This window comes from Macaca nemestrina, unplaced genomic scaffold (genome assembly GCF_043159975.1).
Source record: "Macaca nemestrina isolate mMacNem1 unplaced genomic scaffold, mMacNem.hap1 Scaffold_66, whole genome shotgun sequence".
Classification (NCBI taxonomy): domain Eukaryota; kingdom Metazoa; phylum Chordata; class Mammalia; order Primates; family Cercopithecidae; genus Macaca; species Macaca nemestrina.
Genome location: NW_027257824.1, coordinates 1 through 18877, shown reverse-complemented (window position 1 = coordinate 18877; position 18877 = coordinate 1). Strand labels below are relative to the sequence as shown.

At 51.1% G+C, this 18877-nt stretch overlaps 1 long non-coding RNA gene across 1 annotated transcript in view; it reads right to left on the bottom strand.

Annotated features, from left to right (window-relative positions):
• The window catches only part of LOC139361591 (uncharacterized), an 81787-nt gene extending 80094 nt beyond the window's left edge, over positions 1 to 1693 (bottom strand). The window contains exon 1 of the long non-coding RNA XR_011619141.1: positions 1136 to 1693. This is a non-coding gene — a long non-coding RNA (uncharacterized lncRNA). The remainder of the gene's footprint in view (positions 1 to 1135) is intronic.
• Between the last annotated feature and the right edge of the window lie 17184 nt (positions 1694 to 18877).

Genomic DNA, 18877 nt, shown 5'->3' with positions numbered 1-18877 from the left:
TTCATGTTTTCCGTAGCCGTCTCATTCAGGATACTAAAATGATCTGTGACGACTTGATACTTAGTTATCTGTGATTTTCAGATAGATTTAACAAGGCTACCTGGCCAAGAAGGCCTCACCCTCCTGAACCTGGGCACCGGTGCCCCTACGTGCACCCGGGGCCTGGGGAGCGCAGTCTCCACCACCTCTCGCTCTTCAATGTTAAATGTCCTCCCGGAGCGCCTGCGTCGTGGGCCCAGGCTCGGCCCCTCCTGGAGAGCCCTTTCCACATTACAGGACAGGGGAAGCCCAGAGCCCGCGCTGCGGCGCCGCTGACGTCCTGGAGTCCCCGCTTCCTGGTCCTTCCCGTCCGCGGAGGCTGGCGGGGAGGGCCTGGGACCCATTTTAGTTTTCGGTTTTGTCACGAGCCGGAAGGCGACAGCACATGCGAGCGCAGGAAACCCTTTTTTAAAATCTTCCAACGGAAACGCGAGGGGCTGCCGGACTGCCTCGGAGACGCTAGGCGGGAACCCAGAGCACCCCTGCCGTTTCCCGCATTGCAGCAGCCGGGACCCCGCCCACGCCGCGGGGGGCCCGAGGCGACAGGAGGCCCGCCGGGATCCGGCCGTTTCTTCCTCGACAAGCTGGGGGGTGGCGTGGGGCGGAGTTGGGGGGCGGGGGCAACTTAAGTGATCGCGCTGTACCCAGGATTCGGAGGGGAAGCCCGGCGCCATCCTACAGCTCAGAGGCAGAACGACCCCGGAAGGTGCTCCAGGCAACCCCCTCTACCAGGCTCAATTTAAAACATAAACCGGAGAGGGTGGAAAGCTCACTATTTTCCGAATGGAGGTTCCTATCGCCATGTTCCTTCCTCCTCCGCCCCACCCGGCAAGGACCCCGGGGCTGCCTTGCCGGCTCCCGCCGCCCCGCAGGTACCCCTGCCGCTCCCGGGCACGGGCTTCTCCCCAGTTCTTCCCGTCGCTTCCCCGCTCTTCTCCCCAGTTCTTCCCATCGCTTCCCCACCTTTCCCCGGGTCCTCCCATCGCTTCCCCCTCTTCTGCCCGGTTCCCCCATCCCCTTTGCCCTGTTCTCCCCTTCTCCCTCTTCTCCCCTTCTCCGTCCGTCCCTCCCTCGCCACCCGGAGGGGGGCGCGCACCTTGAGCATGTCCCCCGCTGGTCAGCACGCCGATGGCCTTGCCGGCCCCGGAGAGGTGCTCCAGGAACTTCCGCAAGGAGCCCTTGGGGGCCCGGGAGTCGTCCGCGTCCAAGGCGAGGAGGCCGAGGGCAGCCGCTAGTCCGGGTGCGCAGCAGGCAATGGAGACCCTGCCGGCGCGCGCCCGACTCGGAAAAGCTGCCCCGCCCGCGCCCCCGCCCGGCCCTAGCGTCAAAGGGTCTTGACGGGCGGGGCCCAAGCGCACAGGAGGGGCTGCGGGGGTGGGGCGCGGCTAGGGGCAGGGGCAGGGGCAGGGAAAGGGGCAGAGAAAGGGGCAGGGGCTGGCCGGGGCCGGGTGTGGGCAGGAGGACCTACGCAGGGGTCGTCGTAGGTGGCTGCCGCGCTAGCGGTGGGTGAGGTCGCGGAGGCGGGGGTAGCACCACAAGTGGGCGGGGTCCCTGGGGGTGGGGCCGCGTTGCCGGTGCGCTAGCCTCGCGGGTGGGTTGGAGGACTCTGGTTGGGGCCTTTAGAGATGCCCGGAGCGCCACAGGTGGGGGCAGGGGCAGCGACCGGGGGAGGGGAGACCGCAAGGGGGCGGGGTCACATCGTTCGCTGGGCGGGCCAAGGCAGGGCGGAATAGAACGCCGGGAGCATCTCCCGGGGCGGGGGGGGGGGGGGGGGCAAGGGAGACCGTGAGTGGGCGCGAACGCCGGGGCCGGTGGAAACCCCGCACTTGCGGGGAGCGCCGATGGCGGGGCGGGGTGGAATTGGGGCGCGGAGACCCCACCTGGACGCGGAGGCTCGCGGCAGGCCCGGTAGATCCGGCTGTTGTCAGCGCCGAGCCCGGCCGCGCGCACAGCTTCTTGTTGGAGGCAGGATTCCTCCTGGGGCTGCGCTAGGAGCCTCTGCGCGCGGCTTCCTCGATCCCCGCCCCCACGTTTTCTCTGCAGCCTGAGGTCGGGAAGGACGCACGGAGAGTGGATCCTCCAGGTGGTGGGAAAAGCTGAGCGCGGCGAGCTTAGCTATGACGAAGCTGCGATTTCCCGGGTCCACGGGGTCTGTGGCGCTCCCGGGCCCCCAGCTCGTCCCGTGGGGAGAAGAATCCTTGGGGTGGGGGAGAGTATCGGGGCGCTACCCTCAGAGACGCCTGGGCGCGCGAAAGTCAGAGTGGGATAGGAGGAGGCGCAACGGGACTGACCTGGCGGGGAGGCGGGACGACCCTTCCTCCCTACGGACAGGCGCGCTGCTGTACGCTGTGCCGACCTCGGCTGACTTCACCGGCCAACTCCACGTGCTGAAATACGCACATCCAAAGCGCTGTGCCAGTTGCCCATCCACAGCTTAACAGCCTGGTGGCAGTTACCTGCGATGGGACAGGGAGCAGCCCCTACAAAAGCACGGGCTTATGGGATCCCGGTTCCTTCAGTGCTCACCCCACGAAGAAGGGCTCCCAAACGGCCCCACTCGAGGGCTTTCCGGAGGATGGTCCTGCGCAGTGGGTGTTTGTTGAACAGATAGGAAACAACAAAAGAGACTAAGAAGAGGTTTGTTCTATGAACCCGGGAAAGTGAAGCAATCGCAAAGGAGAGTCTCACCAAAGGGCAATCCTGGGGAAAAGATGGAGAGGCATGGATTTTTCTTGGATGTGTGCCTCATCCTGGGGCTCATCCCGCTGAGCATCAAATATTCATTGCAAAAGAGGAAAAAAATATATATGCTGCAGACAATGCTGGATGGTCTAATCTCTCCCTTGGCCAGAATTAACGGCGAAATTCCTAACCCCTCGTGGTCCTCAGAATCACCTGTCCTATGCACACCCCCATTAAACCACTGAAGTCCAGTTTCTGGGAGCTCAGCCAGGAAATGTGTATTTTTAAACAAACCACCTAGGTTATCCTGATGAATGCAAAGTCAGAGAGCGCTGCTCTCATGCAGTGAACCTGAGCATTATTCTATTAATTAAAAGGGAGAGGCGAATCCTGGCTGTCTTAAGGTGACAGTTGAGTGGCCTTTGCCTTCTGGCGGGCAGAAGAGCAGACCGAGGCTCTAAGCACCTGCACCCACAGCTGGGCTCAGGATCTGTGCTGGAGAATAGAAGGGCTAATTTAATTATTCATGCCTTTTTAGAGCATGTTACATGTGGAGAAGGTGGGCCACACTGAATTTTATTTTAGCCAAATACCCGTTATCTCCTTATACAATTGATACTTTTATATTGAACATTAGGGGATTGGTCATTTGTCATCAAATTGTCTGTAATACAGAAAATGATAGATACAACCTAACAGTTCAAACATGATGAGTTAAATAAATGATGGTAAAAATATGCGCTGCAATAATATTTAGTTGCTGTTACCGCTACAAAGATATGTGTCTACTGACATGGAAATATGTTCAGGACATACAAATAAGTGAAAAGGCAGGCCTAGACGCAGTGCGAGCCTGTGTGTGAGTGCGTGCGTGTGTGTGTGTGTGTGTGTGTGTGTGTGTGTGTGTGTGAGTCTGCATACATATGTAAATGTTTCTGAGCATTTTATTTCCTTTCTTTTGCTTAGTATAGGCAATGCCATTTTTCTCTGCGATGAACAGGTATTGTTTAGGGAATAGAAATAGCTAATGAAAAACAATAAAATTTAGAGTGTCAAGACCCCCAAGGTTACGGATTATGTTCAAAAGTTTGTCTGTGTATAAGGGCTGGGGTCAGGGTGGTCACTGACGGTCCTCACACATCTGTTCTTATGAGTTTGGCCCATTGCTCAGTCAGTCAGGGAATTAACATATATTAATATATACCTGTAGCGAAGATGGAAAAGAATAGCTATGGCTTTTTTTTTTTTTTGAAAGACATGTATTTCAATGTTGCTACAACTAGAGTTTTTTGTTTGTTTTTTTTTTTTTAACTTTGGCCTTAGCAATGAATCTTCTAATTTAAGAGGAAGATATTACATGCCGTGCTGACCGTACAGCTTCCACCCAGTAGGACCTGAGGTGTGTGCTTGTTCTTTATTGTCCCTTGACAGATTACTCCAAAGGCCCACACCAGCACACACTTATACCCCAGGAATGATTACTCCTTGGGCCAGGAGTTCAGGCAGGCTTCACTGGGCCCTCTGCCCCAGGGGCTCTCCAGGGCTGCAGCAGGTGTCTGCCTAGGGCTGCTGTGTCTTCTGAAGGCTCAGGCTCATCAGGGGAGGAGCTGCTTCCATGCTCACTTCTGTGTTGCTGGCAGGATTCTGTTGCTTGCAGGCTGTTGGACTGAAGGCCCCAGTCTCTCTGTGGCATCAGCTTCAGGTTGCCCTCTGCCCTGGGCGGGTGACTGGCTTTGCCAGAACTAGCACCTACCAAGAGCCAGGGGGAGAGTTCCAGTGGACAGAACCTCAGCTCCTCCCAATCCAATCTCAGGAGAGACCGCCATCTCTTTTGCCTGGTTCTATTCATCAGAAGTGAGCCGCTGAGTCCAGCCCTCTTCTAGGGTCTGGCTGTGAACACTAGAGACAGCGGCCAAGGGGAGCCACTTGGGAGGGTGGTGCTGCCTGGGACCTGCCTAGGACAAGGTGAAGGAGAACATGCATAGGGACAGCTGCCCTTCCCACTTCCCCTCAGTGGTGAGCGCAGGAGTTGCCGATGTGCCCTAAAGGAGTTCTGGCATCCCAGGAGGGAAGCAGCTCCCAGCCATGAGGACACCATGACCCAGTGCCCCAGCATGTGGGGCTGCACATCCCAGGGCTACCTGAGCTGCAGCCTCTTCCCCTTCTCTGCTGTCTCGGCCTGTGCATGGAGTGGGCATCTCAAATCTGCAGGGGCCAAACTGAGCTCAGGCCTCTGCACCCCCCACACAACCCCCCATCGCTCAGTCTTCCTTACCTCAGCTCCTGGTGACTCCATCCTCCCAGGGGCTCAGGCTGAAGCCTTGCAGTGCTCTTCCACCCTGGCATCTAAGTCCCTCAGGAAAGTCCCCATTGGCTCTTCATTGCATCTGGAGCCACTAGGGCCAGGCCACCACCTTTGACCTGGACCGGAACAGGCTCCCTCCTCATCCCCTGCTCTGCCCCAACCTCCACCCCACCTCCATGTCTCGGGTGTCCTCAGCTTCAAAGTCAGGGTGCACCTATCAGGATGTAATTCAGGCATCTTCTCTGCTGACTCGGAGTCACAGACCCCACACAAGCCACACTGGCCTGTCCTCTGGTCCCTTCAGATCCTGGTGCTGCCCAGAGGCCCATGCAGGCACCCGACAACCTCAGGCCTAGCCTGCTCTTTCCTCAACCCAGGCCCTCCTCTCCCTACCGACTCTGCCCACTTTCCACAGGTCTGTCCTGCAAGGTCTCCTGCACGGTGAGGCCTCCCCAGATCACCCTCTTAGAAATTTTGGGCTCCATGCACACTCCTGTTCCCTCCCTGCTGCTCTTAAAACATCCTCGTCAGTGTCACATATGGGGCATTTCACCTATCTGCTGGGCTTCTCGAAAGGTCCCCTGGCTGAACTGTGAATGCCGTGGATTCAGAGATCTTTCACTATTCCCTGCTGCAGTCCCAGGGCAACAGCAGAGCCCAGGACAGAGTGAACCTGTCATGGGTGCTGCTGAATGAATGAATGAAGGAGGGAGTGAGTGAGTGAGTGAAGGAGTAAATGAGTGAGTAAATGAGTGAATGGGTGAGTGAGTGAGTCAGTCAGTGAATGAGTGAGTGAGTGGATGAGGGAAGGAGAAATGAGTGAGTGAGTGGGTAAATGACTGAATGAGTGACCGTGAGTGAGTGAATGAATTGCCAAGGGAGTCAATGAGTGAATGAGTGAGTGAGTGAATGGGTGAGTGAATAAGTGAGTAAGTGAATGAATGAGCGTCTTAGTGAATGAGTGAGTGAATAAGCAAGTGAATAAGTGAGTGAATGAGTGAGTGACCGAGGGAATAAATGAGTGATGAGTGAGTGAGTGAGTGAATGAATGAGTGAGTGAGTGAATGAATGAGTGACTTAGTGAATGGGTGAGTGGGTGAATGAGTGAGTGAACAGATGAGTGGGTGAGTGAGTGAATGGGTGAGGGAAAGAGTGAGTGAATGAGTCAGTGAGCGAACAAGTGAATGAGGGAGTGAAGAATTGAGTGAGTGAATGAACAAGTGAGTGAGTGAATGAGTCAATAAATGAGTGAGTGTGTGAGTAAAGGATGAGTGAATGAGTGAGTGAAGAGGTGAATGAGTGAGTGAATGAGTGAATGATTTGAGTGAGTGAATGATTGAGTGAATGAATGAGGAAATGAGTGAGTGAGTGAATAAGTGAGTGAATGAGTGAGTGAATGAGTGAGTGAATGAGTGAATGGGTGAGTGAGTGAAAGGGTGAGTTAGGGAATGACTGAGTGAGTGAATGAGGGAATGAATGAGTGAATGAATGGGTGAGTGAATGAGTGAGTGAGTGAGTGAATGGGTCAGTGAATGAGTGAGTGAATGAGTGAATGAGCAAGTGAGTAAAAGGGTGAGTGAATGAGTGAGTGAGCGAGTGAAGGAGTGAATGAGTGAATGAGTGAGTGAGTGAATGAGTTAACGAGTGAATGAATGAGTGAGTGAATGAGTGAGTGGGTCGCTCAGAGGAGATGAGGACCGGAGTTGCCCTCTGACTGCTACAGTAGACAGGAGCTGAAGGAGTCTGAAGGGTGGGATGTGCTCACGCGGTACATACACCCTGCTCCACACATCCCCAGAGAAACCTAGTCTCACCAGAGGGGTCGCTTGAGAATTATTAGTAACAACCTTTTTCCCAATATTTCATATATGCAGGATGATTTCTTACTTTCCTTGAAAATGCCAATCGTTTTTTGGACTTGGAATTCTCCACTGCTGGTCCACGCCACTGTATTCTCCCATAGGGGTATCCCCCGAGTTGGAGAAAGAGTCATTCCCAGGAATGGGTAAAAGCCAGAAGGGCATCATCAGGTGGGGCACCTTCTCCTATCATCCTCCCCTTCCTGTCTGGGTTACCCTGAGTGACTTGGTTTGGAGGTCTACAAAATGCGGACATATCAAATTTAGATAAAAGCCTAAGCAGTTTAAGAGGTTGCAGTCCTAGCAGGAAGGTCTTTGGCTCCCGGCACCCTCCTCCTGTCCAGTCTCTGCTGGACCCAGGACTCTGACTCCACCTTCGGCCTTGGGGGTTTCCTCCCTTCCTTCCCAGCCACTGAGCCGGCTTGGGCTAATCTGCAACCGCAGAGGTGCAGCCCTCCTCCTTTCCTCCTGCCTCTTCCTCTCTTCTCACTTTCCTTCTGCTTCTTTCAGGACTTTGGAAAGTCCAAGAATAAGCAAAACTGTAGACCAGAAAACGCTGCCTTGAGCCCATTCCCCTCCCAGCAGCTTCCCTTCAGACTCCTTGATCTTGAAAACTTATTTTGCTTCGTATCTAGATGCTAAACTTTATATAGAAAGCAGGTGGGGTTGGTTTCTTGGCCGGGTACAGGGACTCACACCTATAACCCCAGCGCTTTAGAGGCCAAGGGGGAACGATTGCTTGAGGTCACATGTTTGAGACTAGCCTGGGCAACACAGGGAGACCTCGTCTCTACAAAAATTCAAAAAAAAAAATTGCCTGGAGCGATGGCACATCTGTAGTCCCAGGTACTTGGGAGGTCGAGGCAGGAGGATCACTTGAACTCAGGAGTTTGAGATAACAGTGAGCTATGATTATATCACTGCACTCCAGTTTGAGTAAGAGAGTGAGACACTATCTCCTAAAAAAATAAAAATAAAAAGTGCTGGAGTCCAAGCCCACAGCCAATTGCGACATGTAGATCTTTTATTTTTATAATCCGCCTCTCTTGTCTAAGTGCCAAATGACACTTTCATTGTGTGCAACTACTTCCACTTTTGACTGGCTTCTCTTTCCTTATGTATTAAGAATCAGGTTGCATAGAGTTCTGAGAAAATAAAATAATAAATCAGCTGCGTGCCATGGCTCATGTCTATAATCTCAGCACTTTAGGAGGCTGACACAAGGATTGCTTGAGACCAGGAGTTTGAGACCCGCTTTGGCCACATAACGAGATCCTGTCTCTACAAAAAATAAAAATAAAACGTTAGCAGGACATGGTGGCACACCTGTAGTCCCAGCTACTCAGGTGGCGGAGGCCTGAGGATTGGCTCGAGCCTGGGAGGTTGAGACTGCAGTGAGCCGTGATCATACTACTACACTTTGGCCTGAGTGACACAGTGAGACTCTATTTCTAAATAAATAAATAGTATAATATAATATAATATAATATAATATAATATAATACAATATAGTTTAAAAACAGATGGAAGCTTCCCAAGACTTTGATGCAGAAACAGGTTGCCCTGAACCAATTAAAATTAATGTCCAAAAACCGGAAAGAAATGAAAAAAGAAGTTGGATTATTTCTGTAAAGTATGAGGCCACTACAAGTTTTACTTTCTCTAGGACATTTTCTCAGTGGTGTCAACTGAAGTCCACTTCACAGAATGACTTCATCTCCTGAGCACATTGGAGAACGATGATTAAAGAGACTTCCTGGCACTCCCGATATTTTTAGTGTCACATGGAAGCAGCAAGAGTCATATGTGTGAAATAGGTGGTATTAAAAGCGGAAGACATTGGTTTGTTCTTTCATGAACATCATCGGAACATTTCTCTAACGACTAGCGTTATGTCAGAAAATGGGGAGAGAGAGGTGGTTGTTTATTGGCAAATAAGTTACATAAATTTCCCAGTTAGAAAAACAATCATGATTTTAGCCTTGTCAGATGAAGTCAGATATGCCCTATGCTTCAGTTATGGAATGCTACCTCTGAATATTGATTGACAAGTATCTTCCACAGACCTGTGATCTGTCGCTGTGTATAAGCTTGAATTCATAACTACCAGTCCTTGAAGCTCCCTTGCTTCCTGCACTGAACTGAAGTGGCTCCCAACTGAGGCATTCAAGGGAAAACTCACTGAAATATTTGAAACCACCGCCATGAACAAGAATGCTCTTCCTGTACGCTAGGATGTACATCCAGAGGGTTATCTCGTTAGTTGTATATGCCAGCATCCCGCAGGATCTTTTACCTTTTTTGGGTGTGAACTTCGAGATTCTGATGTAAGCTGCAGACCTCTTCCTCTTCCAGGCGGGTTGGAGGAGAAGGCTGTACTGGAGGGGAAGGCTGGGCTGGAGGAAAAGAGTGGGCAGGAGGGAAGGGTGGGCTGGAGGGAAAGGGTGGGCTGGAGGAAAATGGTGGGCAGGAGGGGAGAGAGGGAACCTGTGGTCTTCCTCAGGTTGCAAGAGAAAGAGAGCAGATGGGGAAGGATCAGTTACGTCTTCATCTCACATGCGGTAAATCAGTCCTCTACATAAGCCTTTATATAAGATAAGGTGAACATAGACCAGCTTCCTGTGGAGATGTAGCTATCTGCAGCTATCTGCTTAGGAACAAAAGGAAATGCAGTTTCTTGCATGATTCAGCTTCCAACTTAATGATTTTTTTCCGTTTTGGCTGTGAGTTGGGGTCCCGAGGCTTTATTTTTCCCTGTGCACTATATTGTATGTGAAAATTGTTGTTTGGGACCTAAAGTTGTTTACTTACTCCATCTGCATCCGTTAGCTCCATTTCCATTTGGAGTGGCTTCTGGAAGGCTGGAATTGAAATCCACCAGTGCCCATTTCAAGGTGTTCCCAACATTGCCTGGGAACAAGGAGCCCGGATACGCTTCCCTGTGGATGCAGGTCAGTCATCATAACGCACAGAGATAGCGTTGACCCCAGCCTGGAGCCATTGTCCTGAAAGGGGATTCTTCTCAGCTCGGGCCCGAGACTGATCCCTGAGAAGCGGCTGCTCCATCCCTGAACCCTTCCTGCTTATGTCTCCTTACTTCCTAGTGATCACGGCATTCAGGCTCAGAATGCCGCAGGCCTATCCCACTGGAAGCTGCCGAGGTGCCTCCTGCCACTCAGGACGCCCGGCACAGCAGCAGGATCAAGGGACCAGCAGGGAAGAGGCTGCAGTGATTTGGGGGAACAGCCCAAAAATCACCTGGAGCCTGGTGGCAGGTGGTCCCACCTCCTCCCCAATATTAGGTCCCAGAGAAAATGACAATATGAGCAGCTCATGTCACCATTATTAGCAGAGTCTTTTTATTCTTTCCTTAATTTTTTGCCATTAAATGGAGCTCTATAGGCCCATTTTCTTTTTTTTTTTTTTTTTTTTTTTTTTTTTTTTTTTTTTTTTTTTTTTTTGACAGAGTCTTGTTCTGTTGCGCAGGCTGGAGTGCAGTGAAGCGATATTGGCTCACTACAAGCTCGGCCTCCCGGGTTCACGCCATTCTCCTGCCTCAGCCTCCCGAGTAGCTGGGACTACAGGGCCCCATCACCATGCATGGCTAATTTTTTGTATTTTTAGTAGAGATAGTGTTTCACTGTGTTAGCCAGGATGGTCTCGATCTCCTAACCTCGTGATCCACCTGCCTCAGCCTCCCAAAGTGCTGGGATTACAGGCATGAGCCACCCCGCCAGGCCTATAGGCCCATTTTCTGCTTTTAATGCCACCAGTACATGAAATTCCAGAGCTGCTTCTGTGAAACATACTTTCATTTTCATTATTTTATTATTCATTACATTAATTCTAGTATTTTATTCTCTTTGTTTTTTTAAGAAGAACTTCAGCGAGAGAGGGGCTATCCCTGCTGCCTTGTGGCTGCAGAAGGAGAGAGAAGGAGCCTCTCCTAAAAAGGGTTTCATGAAAGCCCTGAGGCGAGATACTCACTTCAGAGGGTTCAGGACAAGGACACTCACTTTGTTCTGTGCGGTGTGGAGACACGGGTGAGCGTTCCTCAGTGACACCAACTGGTTCCCTCTTGTCCTCAGCTGCCAGTGCCCTGGGACATGTCATTTGGACAAAACCATTTTCCATGTCCTGCCATCCATTCCACGGAGGCAGGAGAAAAGGGTCTGGAGGCAGGAACATAAGGCCGATTCACCTTGACTTCCGAGAACGAAATGAAATGGAAACTCTTGCGGTGTGACAAGAAATATCCTCTCCATTTACACAGGGCTTACACCGAGTACATGACTTTGTAATTTTACTTCATCCTCTTCATTTACGTAGGGTACACACCAAGTAACCAATGGAAACCTCGAGAGGGGATTTAAGCCCTAGAAACTTCAGTAACGGGCCCCCTGTGCTCAGGCGCTCTCACCCTGTGGAGCGTGCTTTCATTTTCCGTAAATGTCTGCTTTGCTGCTTCATTCTTTCCTTGCTCCATTTTTGCATTGCGTCCAATTCTTGGTTCAAGGCACCAAGAACCTGGACACTTTCAACCAGTAACATTATCTTAATATCTTGTTTTAAAACTGAATTCTGTTTTTCATCTGTTCACCTAGTTTTTAGAAAATAACAATGAAATACCAATTGGAGCTTACCACAGCTTAATAGGAGGGTCACTATGAGCTATACAACAGGTTTGATGTTTAAAAGTTTGCAACATTTTTTATTGCTCTTTCATTTACAAACTACAGTAAACTTTTAGTTTTTTATGTTTAATTATGAAATATATGACACCTAAGAGTCTATAAAATTTGGCTGGGCATGGTGGCTCATGTCTGTAAGCCCAGCACTTTCGGAGGCTGAGGCAGGTGGATCATTTGAAGTCAGGTGTTCAAGACCAGCCTGGCCAATGTGGTGAAACCCGTCTCTACTAAAAAAATACAAAAAGTTAGCTGAGCATCATGGCAGGCACCTGTGATCCCAGCTACTCGGGAGGCTGAGGTGGGAGAGTTGTTTGAACCCAGGAGATAGAAGTTGCAGCAAGCCGAGATCGTGCCATTAAACTCTAGCCTGGGCTACATGAGCAAAACTCCGCCTCAAAAGCAAACAAACAAACAAAACTGAATGCATAATCTGATAGATTAATAATTGCGCTGATGTCATCATGCATCAGCATCGAGTGTCTTGAAAGGCTACAATACGCCCTTCTTTGATCACCTGGGTCTCCCTTCTTCACCCAGACATAGGACTAATGTGTTAATGTTTGTCTTGCTTTTCATAAGTTATATCATTTCTCTGTATATTATTCAGCCATGTCATATGTTATAGTTTGTGAACTGTATGTGGAATAGCAGTGTATTTTTCAGTAATTTCCTTTGTTCACTGTAATTTTTCATTGCTGATGCTTCTAACGGCAGTTCATTTTCACAGCTGTATCATATTCCACAATGTGACTATGCCAGCTTTTTTCCTTGATAGAGATGTATTTGGGTGGCTTTCAAGTGTTTTCTATGTCTACAATCACTGCCTAAATATTCTTACCCCGTATGTGTCTCTTGGAGAAGGCAGTGCAAAGGCATTTCTGGGGCAGACATGCCTGAGAAGGCAAGTGTGAGGCCACAGAGGGGCGTGTCTAGCTTTTTATGAAATACAGTCTCTTAACGGGAGCTACAGCAGTGGATACTTTGCCAGCAGTTGATCTTTTCCACATTTTGGATTTTTGTGGCTCTGCTCAATTTGTTTCTTGATTTATTGGATGTATCCACAGTACTTTGTTTACTTATGTTTTGTAACTTTTTGCACGGGGACTTATCTTTCTTGGAATTTTAAGTGGGGAGATATTTTGAGGACAGGGTTGCATTGTTTCAGCAAATATGTTCACTCACATGGGGTAGAGGTGAAGTTAGCAGCCGCCTGGTGCCACGTCGATTTGACCCATGCTCTCGAGGTCTTCCAGCATGAACTCCTGGAGGACTGTTTCTCATCGGTTCTCAGGGTCAGTGGTTTTCCCTCCACCCAGCACCAATGCAGGGACAGCTGCTCTCCTTGCTGCTCCTGCTCTGAGGTGGGCTTTTATTTTAAGTCTAAGATGTCAGATTTCTGACCTCATTTTGGAGAGACATCCGGTTTTGTTTCTGATGCCCCATCCTCTGTGCAACTGTCTAAACAGAAAAATAAATTCCACTTTGGTTCCCGCCAATTCCTTATCGACTGCTGTGGATTCCATCCTTCAATGCCAGCCCAGTAATGCACTTACAAAGATGCATTTTTGTAGGTTTTACCCAACATCTCAGTTGTTTTCGTTGGGAAAGCTATTTAGTGTCCCTTATGTTGAAAGTTGGAAGCGCCTGGCAGCACTATAGGTGAGAGAGCTGCTCTTCCCCCTTTTCATCATCTTCACGCTGGGTCCAGGCCTTCTTGACTCTGTGATTAAGATGCCACAATGGGCCGGGCATGGTGGCTCATGCCTGTAATCTTAGCACTTTAGGAGGCCAAGGTGGGTGAATCACCCGAGGCCAGGGGTTCAAGACCAACCTTGCCAACATGGTGAAACTCCATCTCTACTAAGAGTACCAAAAATTAGCCCGGCATGGTGGTGGGTGCCTGTAATCCCAGCTACTCTGGAAGCTGAGGCAGGAGAATCGCTTGAACCCAGGAAGTGGAGGTTGCAGTGAGCTGAGATCACGCCATTGCACTTCAGCCTGGGCAACAGAGTGAGACTCCATCTCAAAATAAATAAATAAACAAAAAAATAAATAGCTGCTATGGCCTCTGAGCTGCTTGCTCTGCCTCTGGCATCCATTCTCATGCCCCACATTAGCAGAGATGCACTCACACCCAGTGGGAAGGCAGGGCGACTGAAGGACTGTTATTATTAACAAGAAAGATAAAATAATTCTGAGGATAATGTATAATTCTGTTTCCTAGAAATATAAAAATGCTCTGATAAATTATTAGAATTAACAAAATTCAGTTTAGCACTCATGTTCCAAATGATCACCAACTTTAATATGCCAATAGTAGCAAGACTAAATAATAAGAGGGAGTGAGGGGGTTCACTCACAAGGGCCAGGCCTCTGCAGAGAGGGCAAGAAGGTCGACTCACTCTGCAGCTTCCTGGCCCATCATCGTTTTCCATGGTGAGAGGCTTATGGGGCCTGGCCCTCCCTCTCCTGCCTGGGGCCTCCAGCTTATTCTCAGGGCTGGGCAAGGAATAAGCCCCATTTAGCTCATTTCCTCACTTGACCTTCTTCTGGACTGAAATGCATTTGCTTTCCGAGTGCTCATCAGGGAGCCGCACATAGAAGCCCTTGTTTTCTCCCCAATGCTGACTGATTCTGGGTTCGAAAATGCCCCCATTCCCCTGACTCCTTGGACACTGCATCTTTAGCTTTCACTCCAAGATTTTGATCTCAGTTAAGGAGTCAGAAACTCTCTTTTTAAACTTTATTCTCAGATTGGTTTTCTAAAAGTCAGGCCAAAAAAAAAAAAAAAGACACATAAAGTGGGTGAGTCAAGTGTGAGTGTAAAGTTCCGCGGATGAAGCCGAGCATACACGAACCTCTGTGAGGGCGGCGTCTGTGCTCAGGAGTCATGTTCATCCCAGAGCTTCCCAGGACACAGACCTAAACAAAAGAAAAAAAAGGAGGAAGTAAATGCTAAGATTAGAAGTAAATGCTTAGAAGTAAATGCTAAGATTCTCCATAAAATCCCATTTTTTTGGTGAATGGGGTTTTCCCTTAATTTCTAGGCATTTGGCATCATGGAAATAGAACAGCAGCATCTTCTACCTGCATGGCCGAGCTTTTTCAGGTGGGCAGAATAAACCAGGACAGTATACAGATCAGAGGGCAGGTTGGCAGGTGTGGATGACCACAGAGTATATGGGATGATCCTAAGGGGCCTTTCTACCATGATGTGTATGGGATGCAGGGAGGGGACAGAGAAGCAGGCAGAGAGACAGGGGGCGGGGGAGAGTGGGAGAGAGAGAGAGAGAGAGAAAGGGGGAGATAGAGAGGGAGAAAGGGAGGGAGGGAGAGACAGAGAGAGGGAGAGAGAGAGAAAGGCATGGATAGAGGGATGGAGGGAAGGACATAGAGAGGGAGAAAGAGAGAGAGGGAGAGAGAGAGGGAGAGAGGACCAATTCACCACTTTTGTCCAAAAAACCAGGCCAAAGGTCTGGAGCCCGAGTGTACCTTCTCTAAAGGGTTTTGGAGCATATTGTTTTTAATTCCCTTATTCCTGCAGCTCTTCTAGAATATGACCATCTTCTGACTGTTCTATTCTTTTCTTTCTTTTTTTCTTTTATTAAATACACTCCTACAATTTGAGCTTGTTTTCCTATCTTATAAGCTATATCCTGGCAACATTACAGGAATGAGTCTAATTTTATTGTTTTATTTATTTATTTAAACATTTTGCTTTTTCTTTAAGAAAGATTCTAGAAGTGCAATTTCTGGCCCATGGATGCAATTGTGAGGACATTTGTGAAGCTCTTGTCCAATGCCAGTCCAGAAGGCTGGTCCCGAGAAGGCTCCTTGAGAAAGAGGGGGTCTGCTGCACAGCTCCCGGTAGGCACCTGTGCCATTGATCTGGGTTGGCAGGATGCCATGCTCCACAGGTGGCCTCACAGCCTGGGAACTGGGTGTCCTAGAAGAGCCCTGTGGTCCTACTTTGCCCCTCCTGCCACAGTTCCTTCTTCCCTGATGTCATTCTGCTTCTAGGAGGACTTCCTTTTGGTTCCTGTGACCTGGCCTTCTGTTTGATTCGTTACTGAGCAGTCTTAGTTCATTCAGGCTGCTAAGACAAAGTGCCATAGACTGGGAGGTTTATTTTATTTATTATTCATTTATTTATTTATTTATTTATCTTGAAACGGAGCCTTACTCTGTTGCCCAGGCAGGAGAGCAGTGCTGTGATCTCAGTTCACTGCAAGTTCCAACTCCCGAGTTCCAGTGATTTTCCTGCCTCAGCCTCCCGAGTAGCTGGGACTACAGGTGCCCACAATAATACCTGGCATTTTCTATCTTTTTTTGTATTTTTAGTAGACATTTGGTTTCGTCATGTTGGCCAGGGTGGTCTCGATCTCTTGACCTCTTGATCCACTTGGCTTAGCCTTCCAAAGTGCTGTGATTACAGGCGTCAGCCACCGCACCTGGCCTAGACTGGGTGATTTATGAAAAACGGATAATGATTTCTCACAGTCTGGAGGCTGCAAGTCCAAGGTCAATGGAATGGCAGACTTAGCATCTAGCGAGGGCTGCTTTCTGCTTCATCGAAGGAACCATCTCACAACACCCTCCCATGGTGAAGGAGCAGGCCAGCTTACCGGGGTCTCTTTTACAAATCTCATTCTGGCTCCCAGAAGCCAGGGGGGCGGGCCGGGGGTGGCGGCTGGGAGCCCGATCGCGGGGGGTGCCTGCACCCCCGGCGATGGGGCTCCCAGAAGCCAGGGGGGCGGGCCGGGGGTGGCGGCTGGGAGCCCGATCGCGGGGGGTGCCTGCACCCCCGGCGATGGGGCTCCCAGAAGCCAGGGGGGCGGGCCGGGGGCTCCCAGAAGCCAGGGGGGCGGGCCGGGGGTGGCGGCTGGGAGCCCGATCGGGGGGCGTGCCTGACCCCCCGGCGATGGGGCTCCCAGAAGCCAGGGGGGCGGGCCGGGGGTGGCGGCTGGGAGCCCGATCGGGGGGCGTGCCTGACCCCCCGGCGATGGGGCTCCCAGAAGCCAGGGGGGCGGGCCGGGGGTGGCGGCTGGGAGCCCGATCGCGGGCGGTGCCTGACCCCCCGGCGATGGTGCTCCCAGAAGCCAGGGGGGCCGTCCGGGGGTGGCTCCTGGCAACCTGATCTGGATATTTGGAAGAGTATCACAAGGGGTTTTCCAGTGTCTGTAATTCTGAGATTAATATCTGTCTCTCGGCCTTGGAATATTGAGAAGGATGAAACAGGGTGAATGTCCACCCTGTGTCACATTGCGAGTAATATCAGCCTGTCCCCTCCATGGGTATTATTAACAATATCCCAGACTGGGTGTACGCCTCCTGCTGTACAGAGTGCAATATCATCCTCTCCTTCCCAGGATAGTAATTACAATATCACTGGGCGGGAGCACACAGCCTGTGAATTATTATCATCCTCTCCAACTCCGTATACTAGGAACTATATCTCAGAAAAACTGTCCCCTCAGTGCCATATTCGGACTAATAGCAAAGGCTTCTTCCGGGAATATTAGGAGCAATATTACCGCGTAGCTATCCATCCATTGCTATAATTGGAGTCATGTGATACTCTACCCCCGTTCATATTAGGATCAGTGTCACGTGGTGAGTGTACACCTACTGCGATATTAAAACTAAAGTCCTGCTTTCCGACCCTGGTTATTAAGAACAGCATCACAAGTAGGTTTACACTTCCTGTGGAATGAGGAATAATAATATGATTATTACTCATCAATGATCGATTTTAATAATTATCAATGATACTAAAAATTCATAAGATACCATTATTAATTATGGATAATGATTTTCAATACATGATTATGCCTGCTTTCAATTAATTATTAATATTAATGTCATCAAATAATATTATTAGTTCCTAATACTAATCATTATTGTATTCCCAGCATCACTGGGTATTGATTTAAGTCACATTAATTGCTAATATCATAATATTATTATTAATAGTGATATTACTAATAATTATGATTACAAATGGTTAACCTTTGAAACCAGTATTCATTTTTACTCTCTTTATTGTGATCATTAATAACAATAATTATTATTAATATTAATATAATTATGAATATTAATGATTAATAGACCTGCTCCTGATGTAAACCCGGGAGAGGACGATGTTAATTTCTATATCACAACGGTGTACACCCCACGTGACAGAGTTTCCAACTTCTGCTTGGGACAGGAGGATATGACAATCAGTTTCACTGGAAGTAGAAACAACGGTGGGATACTGTTCTGAATATTCAGGGAGGAAGAGGCTGATGTGACTCCTAATACAGAGGGGGGTTACTCCCTCTGAGGGTGTGCACACTGGGGGTGTACAATCGTCTGAGAAGGAGTTGAAAATTTTCCGATGGGGAGATGATGTTACTCAGAATATGAGAAAGAGGCTGGGGGTCCACAAGGCTCCCAGAAGCCAGGGGGGCGGGCCGGGGGTGGCGGCTGGGAGCCCGATCGCCGGGGGTGCCGGCACCCGCGGCGATGGGGCTCCCAGAAGCCAGGGGGGCGGGCCGGGGGTGGCGGCTGCGAGCCCGATCGCCGGGGGTGCCGGCACCCGCGGCGATGGGGCTCCCAGAAGCCAGGGGGGCGGGCCGGGGGTGGCGGCTGCGAGCCCGATCGCCGGGGGTGCCGGCACCCGCGGCGATGGGGCTCCCAGAAGCCAGGGGGGCGGGCCGGGGGTGGCGGCTGGGAGCCCGATCGCCGGGGGTGCCGGCACCCGCGGCGATGGGGCTCCCAGAAGCCAGGGGGGCGGGCCGGGGGTGGCGGCTGGGAGCCCGATCGCCGGGGGTGCCGGCACCCCCGGCGATGGGGCTCCCAGAAGCCAGGGGGGCGGGCCGGGGGTGGCGGCTGGGAGCCCGATCGCCGGGGGTGCCGGCACCCCCGGCGATGGGGCTCCCAGAAGCCAGGGGGGCGGGCCGGGGGTGGCGGCTGGGAGCCCGATCGCCGGGGGTGCCGGCACCCCCGGCGATGGGGCTCCCAGAAGCCAGGGGGGCGGGCCGGGGGTGGCGGCTGGGAGCCCGATCGCCGGGGGTGCCGGCACCCCCGGCGATGGGGCTCCCAGAAGCCAGGGGGGCGGGCCGGGGGTGGCGGCTGGGAGCCCGATCGCCGGGGGTGCCGGCACCCCCGGCGATGGGGCTCCCAGAAGCCAGGGGGGCGGGCCGGGGGTGGCGGCTGGGAGCCCGATCGCCGGGGGTGCCGGCACCCCCGGCGATGGGGCTCCCAGAAGCCAGGGGGGCGGGCCGGGGGTGGCGGCTGGGAGCCCGATCGCCGGGGGT